We start from the raw sequence: 8539 nt of genomic DNA, 5'->3' as shown, positions 1-8539 counted from the left end.
TTAAAGTCACTTAGATTTTACAAATAGGTGAGCCGTTCACAGTTTGGCACACGCATTTGTAAAATCTAAGTGACTCATACAACAAGGAATTCATATAAAACGGAATAATCAACAGTGTTATAGGGGGGTCGACTGTAGTAATTAATTTCTTTTTATTTATTTATTTCATATTTGCAAACTAAAAATTTACAGGTCACAAGGTGTCAATTAGCTACTATGGCCCGTGGAAAAAACGTAAAATTTATTCTGGCCCATGTTATAAAAAAAGTTGCCCACCCTTGATATAGTGTATTGTTTAAGTATCAATAAAAAAAATTCATTTGCCACGTAAATAGTACAATTTAAACAACGAAAACGATCATGTGGATCACTTTTTACTGTTTTTTTTATTCTAATTAATTATTTATTTCTAAATACGTTAGATTTTGTTTAAACTATTAAAATGAAGTTTTAATTCTTTTCTAACATCTATTTCTATTTTCTTATATAGCTACGTATTTGGCTATTAGTTTAGGACTTATCAGATCACATTTTTTTTTAGGAAACTTGAATTGGACCTTTTTCTTTTTATTTATTAAATTCCAACTCCATTATATACAGTACATTTCGGGTTTTCCCCCCTCTTTAGTTGGAGTGTTGTGTTTTAATCAATAATATATAAAAGATTTATCACGAGTACTTTGAGTCTCACTTAATTTCAATTTCGCATAAAATTTGTTTACAAGTGTGTGAGATTATAACAAGAATTCTTGCAGCAAATTGCAAAGAAATATTCTTGTGAAAATGCGAATGCCTTCCAAAGTAGGTTCATCAACGAAATAGTTTAACAAGATAGTAATAGTTATTCTTCAATATACTCAATGCAACCAATTTTCAAAATGTTAGTATGGCCTGAATGAGATATCGTACGTGAATGTTTCATTAATAATGATCAAAAAGCCTAACTATGCAATATGGATAATTCTGAACGATTAAATTTACCGTAATTAATGCCTTCTATACAGAGAAGAAAAAGGCAAAACTTTGTTAGAACTATTCTGACCAGATCTATAACGAGAAAGAGGTCAACAGGAAAGTAATTTTAAAAAATCTCCACTACTAATGGATCATCTATTTTCCATGCCAATTTATCATTCTGTTATTTTCGAATTTTGATAAACACGCATTATTTAATTACCGCCTAAATACAATATTAAAAGTTCTCCATTAGTAAAATTACCTTGAAAGGAATTCTCTTGTTGATGCAGAAGAAACCTCCAATCCAAAGACACAATGAAACTTTTCCAAATCTTTTCATGAAATCCAATATCTGACAAAAGATTAATAATTAATATTAAATTTATTATACAAAAAGTCATTTATAACAAGAATAAAATAATAATATATTTCTACTTTTAGCTTTTGACACACTCCTAAATTGCAGATTCCAAATTGCCGAATGTCTTGAAATCCATTTTCCATCTGAAAAGTTAAAATTAAATTAATCAGTGATATTCAAGAATAAAAAGTAATTAAACGTAATAAAAAATACCGTGAAAGCGATGCAGCACAGCAAACAGCCACATATAATACAGGTAAAGGATAAAATAATCATAACCATCAAAACCCAAATTCTAAAAAACTCTGGCATTTCGAGATAAAAATATGCGTAGTACCAAAAGCTCGTTGCCCAAATTATTCCGAAATAAATGATTACGAAAGCCATTTCATATGTTGTGTTTAACTGATTTATACAAATCCACAATTTTTGATGATTGTTCATCAAATTTTGTAACTTCATTTTCAGATCTATATCGTTTCTTTTTATTGTAGCCGTTTCGAGATACATTTCTTCAAATTCTTTATAAAAAACAAATAATGATAATGCGACTAAAAGTAGGGCGTAAGCTATTCCTCCTATTAATAAACATATCACCACTTCAGGCCCGATGGGGCAAAGAAAAGCTTCAAATTGAGACTGTTCTTTGTTTGCAAAAGCAGGATAGAAAACAGTCATATGAACAACTTGAAAACAAATAATTACTAAAACGATAATTAACGAAAAAACAAGAGAGATGTTTCTCATTAGAGAATTATTCTCAAGAATCATTTTTTCATAAAAGTATTTGTTTTTTAGTTCTTTACTCAGATTGACCTTGTTACGGCTTATAAAAGTTAGAGTGATTGAATAAAGCAACAACAATGCTAAAAGAAATGATCTCATTATTTGAACATCAGTTTTGAATACATTATACCATCCAGTACATACTGCAGATTCGCCTAAAACTGGTATCGACTGCCATAATAAAGTAGCAGTAGATTGCCAGAATATAAATTGAAGAAATTGAATATATATCTTTCTTAGTTTCGGATATTTAATTTCACAAATTGGATGTTTACAGGAACAATTCTGCAAAGGATCCAAACCATAAATGAGGGCCATTGACCAACAGGGTGCAAGAAAACAATTCATGCAAACTTTTTCTTTTTTATTCGAATTCATGACGCTGCTGTCTTGAATCTGTGAAACTTATATAAAGAAAAAATATAAAGAAGAAACTACTCAAATTTGCAGGTTATATAATGATATTAGATCGCTTGTAGTTTCACTCTTCGAATAGAGTCGTTAAAATTTAAATTGCTTTTTATACTGTAATATGGAATATGCGTCATCTATGTAAACACACTTATAATATAAGTGTGTTTACATAGATAATGCATACTCCTTATACATTATATACTTACACTCCATGATTTCATTATATTATAATGAATTTACAATACTAAGTAAAATGTATTCACCTGTTTACCAAGCGAAAAGACTTTATAAATATTTGTTGACATTGTAATTGCGTTACTATACTAAAACGAGATCGTTGGCAATGAGATCCATTTTATAAAATATTTTAAAAGCTTTACGATGAAAAATGCAATTATTCTTAATGAAACTAAAAATAGTCCTTGTTGTTCGTTTCATGTTACATAAATATATTCATATATAATTTTCATATGTATCTGTGAAAATTTTGCTACAGTTTGCATTCAACGTATTTACAAAACTAAGTAATTTCTAGCGAAACAATACTTCCAGATGTAGCAAACTAAAACTGTGCGAAAAAAATGGTTGAACACCAATCTAAATCTAAAATAAAAAGTTTTCGTAGACTTTAATGTAAGCTGGTTTCAATAATAATTCAATTCACAATCGTTATCATTTTGGCACTTTCTGCCGTGTTGCAATTTTGCTACATAAAATATATCTTATAAATCATTTGAAGAGTCATAAAGATTCTAAATCATAAAAAAAAAAATCATTTGAGTTTTCAATTTAAGTGTATTTGACACCAATAAGTATGTCAGATTTTTATTATTTACTTATTTATTGATTTTATGATTTTTTGATGCAAATGTTTACTGTGACATTTCATATAACAACGATAAGAACTTCTGCTCAGAAATATTTTTTCTGGAATATGATTAACTATTTATTCTTATATGACAGTTTGTCAGCAACTCGTTTGTGAATGTATTTTGAAGTAAACATTTTAAACTTATTTATATTTTAAGTAAAGTACTATATATTCAGACGTACGGAAATAGCATTTACGTAAATATTGTTCTTTTTTTTATTGTTTCTTATATATTTTTTGTTGACTGCTCTAAATCCTAATTTTTCGAAAAAAGATATGATATAAATTTATTAAACCTGAAACAGAGGAAATAACTAGCAAAATTCCATTTATTTTATTTTATTTTTTCCAATATGTATTTTGCTTCTTTTAATCTCCTCTTCAATTGGATGTAATTTATTTCTACGAAAATTTAACATCTTTACTAAACATAAAAATATAATACAGTCGATTTTGTTTAATTGGGCCACCGGTTAATTGGGCAGCCATTTTATTGGGCCATATTTCAAAGAACAGAAACTAAACTAATAAATTAATACATAATTTAATCGCTTAATTGGGACAGTAGCTAAAAAAATAAATTTTAGCAATTTTTGATATATTTTAAGGATCTGAAAATATGTAGCCATTATGTACACTACACTAATGTCGTATAGGCCTAACGGTTGGCAAAAACAAAGAGATTTTGTCTTTCGCTCGGGCAGTGTGGTTTGTCCAGAGGGGGTAAGCATAGCGGGATCCCGTCTGAGATGGACCTGAATGCGAGCTACTAACCTACTATAGATCGGATCGGACGAACCCCTTAAAAGCAAAGGAACGAAGATCCCGAAACAATTTTTCAAGGTCTTTCAACTCTTAACAAAGTTAGAAGATAGCTAAAGTTCACTTGAAAGGTATTGTGTGCATAATTACGTCTATATTAGGACAGCAGCCATCCGACCGTTGAGATCAGCATCCGGAACTGGCAGATTCTACAGACACTCCCGCCCATCTCCAAGTAAAGGAAACTGTGCTCTAAGAAAGACCGTAAAGTGATTTTTCTACAAACCCTTTCCTTTTTCCATTCCTGATCGAACGGTCAATCCTTCTATATGTCAATACTAATACTGTATTTGGCAACATTAGCGTTATGCGAATCAGTTATCAATCGTTGTGAATCTGGCAACTTTATATTACAAATATTTTCTTTAATTTGGTTTACATTTACAAGACAGAATTATACAGCACATGCTTTGTTATTAATGTACAGTACAGTAAGTAGAAATAGGCATAGGTGTCGGAAACAATTTAATTGTGTCTTCAATATATATATAAATATAAATTCAATATTTTAGAACAGGATTTTAAAATATTTTATTGTTTTAAATTTTCCTAAATAAAAAATATTTTTAAAAAATTTAAAAGGCAGTTACTTCTAAAGAAAAAATACTTATATTCAATATAATATAAGCTTAATGCTTCAAAATTTTTCAAACCTCAAACTTTTCAAATAATATTGGTTCTATAAACAGTGAGGATTACTTATTTAAATCTGTGGAGCTCAGGTTTATTCAATAATTTGGGGTAACATAGTAATTAATTTATTCGTAATTTTGAAACCTTTGTTTAGTAGCGTATTTCAGCAATATTGTCTTTCCACTTGGTTTTATTAAAATTTTCAAATATTGATAAATATCTAATAAAAACTGTACAAGTATTATTAACTACAGTGCAATTTATTTGTATATTTAGTTCTCTTGTATATTATATACAATATTGCATCGTTGCTCTGTAAAAGTACGTTTTTCATACTAATATTACTTATTCGTTGATTTTTCGCGCGATTTTGATTATTGTAAAATTTGCATGAAATGCGTCGATAGTGATTGTGGTGCTCCGGTTCGAATAACAAAATTTCAAATTCAAGATTTCTAACCTTGAATTTTTTTTAATACACGTTCTAATTTTTTAGTATCCGGTTATAGCCTACAATTATTAAAAGTGAGGCGGGATTTTGCGTAAAATTAGCAAGAATTTGAAGCCTATAAAAATATAACATCCGAGTAAAAACCATAAACAACCTCGTGTTAAAGAAGGAGAAAGTCGATTGTTGACGTATGAATAGAAGAAAGCGTACAAGTCTCGAACAAAATATAGTGATGACAGCTCCATATAACGATAGTTTTACGTTATCAAAGGCTCACTTCTGACGACTCACCTGCAGATCCATTGCCAAACTCTCGGTCACCTGACTGTCTTTCTCAAGCTAAAGGGAGGCAAGAACTCAAGTCGGGGTGGATTTTATCTGGAGCCATATATGGGCGATACCTCCGTCTTGTGATCGTTGTTCTGGGGATAGCTGCGAAAAGCTGGGTGGCTGACCCAGCTTTTCGCAGCTATCCCCAGAACAACGATCACAAGTCGGATTCACGAACAACGGAGAAGACTTTCGTCCGGTCATATCTGGAACAGCCTAATGCGAAGACAATAAAAGACAATAGCTCCAATCACGTTCAAAGAAAGGAAGACATCCATCACGGCTCAACCTCCTCAAAAACAGAGAACCACATTACTCTCTGACGTATTTTTGTAAACTCTCTCTTTCAGGAGTGAATGTGGATAAAACGGAAACGGAGCGCATAGATATTTTGTCATATTGCTTTAGATGTATACCGTGTCTGTGCGTACTGTTAAATTTGGACATTTATATTAAACATATATTTTTATTCGTTAACCTGACTACCTGTTTCTATCAAACCTTGGACGCTTATTGACTTCCTCATTGTCCTCTCTACTCAATAATTCAGACCCTCTTATTCAACCTTTGTTACAATTCGCAGGTTAGGATGCGTTTAACTTTATCCGAACTGGTGTCAGCATCCTGACATAGGCCGGATCTTGCAATCCTGCTGACAATTTATCAAATAGCCATCCAGTGACAAAGAGAGACGTGACTACTTACCAAACTAGTAACCTAGTTACCACTTACAGACCTGTTGCATAGTAAGTATACACTAGGGATCTCCTTTTGGCCTCTAACTAATCTCACATAATCAGTAAGAAGTTAAACTTAAATGTCATTTTATCATTAAGAGAGGTATCTAATCTAAGGCTGACAATAAAGTTACCTTTTTGTCTTTGAAGTCCATTATAGCTAAATACTATCTAATAAATGTTTTATTCATGATAAACATTGATTTATTTACCGAAGATGTATGCAACGTTTCGCATAGACAGTATAAGTCTATTTCATATATGAAATTCATATCATATATCAAATTAAGATTAAGATTGCATTATAGCCAAACTTACCCGTTTCCACAGAATGCAAGAAATAGGTCCCCCATTTCCAGACTAATTAGAGAATTTTTACATAGGTCTAAAAATATGTTCGATTTCCCGCAAAACGCAAAAAAACCGCATCTGCGCCTGTAAATCGTGCACGCCGCTTTATATTAACACTTCCTTTGTTACTCAACATTTTATTGTTAACACTTCCATTGTTGACATCTTCATTGTTAACACTTCCATTGTGGACACTTCCGTTCTTACCCATTTTCGAAGTCAACCAATTTCAACCCTCAAATCTCCCACACCCTTATAGCTATCGAGACGCAACCACCATAGTGCACGATGGGAGACTTGGGGCTACTAGCACACAAAAACACAATTCGTGTGCGATGTGTAGTTTTGGCTAAAGAGTGAAATATAGGCACAAACACGTCCATATATATATATATAAATGGACGGGTCCTTGCAGCTAGTATATATATATATATATATATACTAGCTGCAAGGACCCCCTTCGCTGGGTTTTTATTTGTGGGCAAAAAGTAACGATAGTGAAGATTAAGATAATTACATTATAGCCAATTTTACCCGTTTTCACAGAATGCAAGAATTAGGTAACCCGTTTCCAGACTAATTAGAGACCTGGTCCCGATTCTATTTCTCAACGTCTCCAGTTCACGTTTTGTCAAACGAACTCTTTTCAACGTTTCTGGAACGTTTACAATCGTTCTGTAATTGAACCTATATTCGAACTTTATGTTCGAATTTAAATTCGAGCATTGTTCGAATTGAATTCAAACAAATTTGAACAAATTCGAACATAACATTCGAAATAGAAAACCACTTTCAACCACTTTCAGCCCCATATCTCCCGCACCCTTATAGCTATCGAGACGCAACCACCATAGTGCACGAATGGAGACTTGAGGCTACCACCACATACAAACAGCATTCATGTGCGATGTGTAGTTTTTGCGGAAAAGTGAAATATAGGGACACACACGTCCATTTATATATATATATATATATATATAAATTTAGATATAGATTGTAACAAATACGTATGATTTTATATACGTTTTATAGTTTTCAAAATGAAACAACTGTTTATTTGTCGACTGTCAGTGGAAACGTTAGTTTCGTTTCAGTAGGATCTGAATGTTCATGTATATGGGTGGTGCTTAGGACGCGATGAAAACAAGTGTTTAACATAAATTTCGTTTATCATGAAAAAGATTTCTTATATGATTGTACATTACCTATATGGTACATTGGTGGTCTTTTCCTGGAAACTAGAAAATGTAGATGCAAAGGCAACGCCTAAAGCAGTATCCACGAAAACAACCGGCAGGTGGTCTAAATTCAGAGTTGATTGTCAATGGGTTTAAGAGGATAGTGCAGTTTAAATCTACAGATGTTGTGCTTGCATTTTGGTTTACGCAGAGGCACAAGGTCCAGATAGGTAGATACTATACCGAGGATTTGCACACTTGACCTTGAAGTTCGGAGAATTTATACCTTGTATCTGTGAATCTATCTTACTGATTGGTCCAACTTAACTTATTTCGCTTCGCAATAGATCCATTCCCCAGTCTCTAGGTGAAAACCGAGACAGGTTCGGGTCTTGAAAAAGTGTCCTTTCGAAGACTATACTTGACACCATCCTTTGACTCTGACCTGGAAGTGATGATGAAACTTTTAGACCCCCTAGTATTTCACTCCATTAATGCCTCTCTTCTGATGTTTTAGGATTTCAACGATCTACCACGATGACCTTTAACTATCAATTTTTTTTCTTTCCCTTTTCCCAATTTTCTAACTTAAATCAATTATATACAAGTGCTTGTTTCAAAGTTCCATCTCTCAGGGTCAAGAATCCT

At 32.1% G+C, this 8539-nt stretch overlaps 1 long non-coding RNA gene across 1 annotated transcript; it reads right to left on the bottom strand.

Moving 5' to 3' along the window:
• Positions 1–1254: 1254 nt before the first annotated feature.
• LOC111631899 lies at positions 1255–6706 on the bottom strand. The gene is made up of 3 exons (XR_002757773.1): positions 6681–6706; positions 1393–1461; positions 1255–1309 (listed from the first exon to the last, which is right to left on the bottom strand). It is a non-coding gene; the product is annotated as an uncharacterized LOC111631899 (long non-coding RNA).
• Positions 6707–8539: the final 1833 nt, after the last annotated feature.

Source organism: Centruroides sculpturatus, unplaced genomic scaffold (assembly GCF_000671375.1).
Source record: "Centruroides sculpturatus isolate CEXI.00-Female unplaced genomic scaffold, Cexi_2.0 scaffold578, whole genome shotgun sequence".
In the NCBI taxonomy this organism is placed as follows: Eukaryota; Metazoa; Arthropoda; class Arachnida; order Scorpiones; family Buthidae; genus Centruroides; species Centruroides sculpturatus.
Note: the sequence above shows the minus strand (reverse complement) of the source record. Positions and strands in the feature narration are given on the sequence as shown.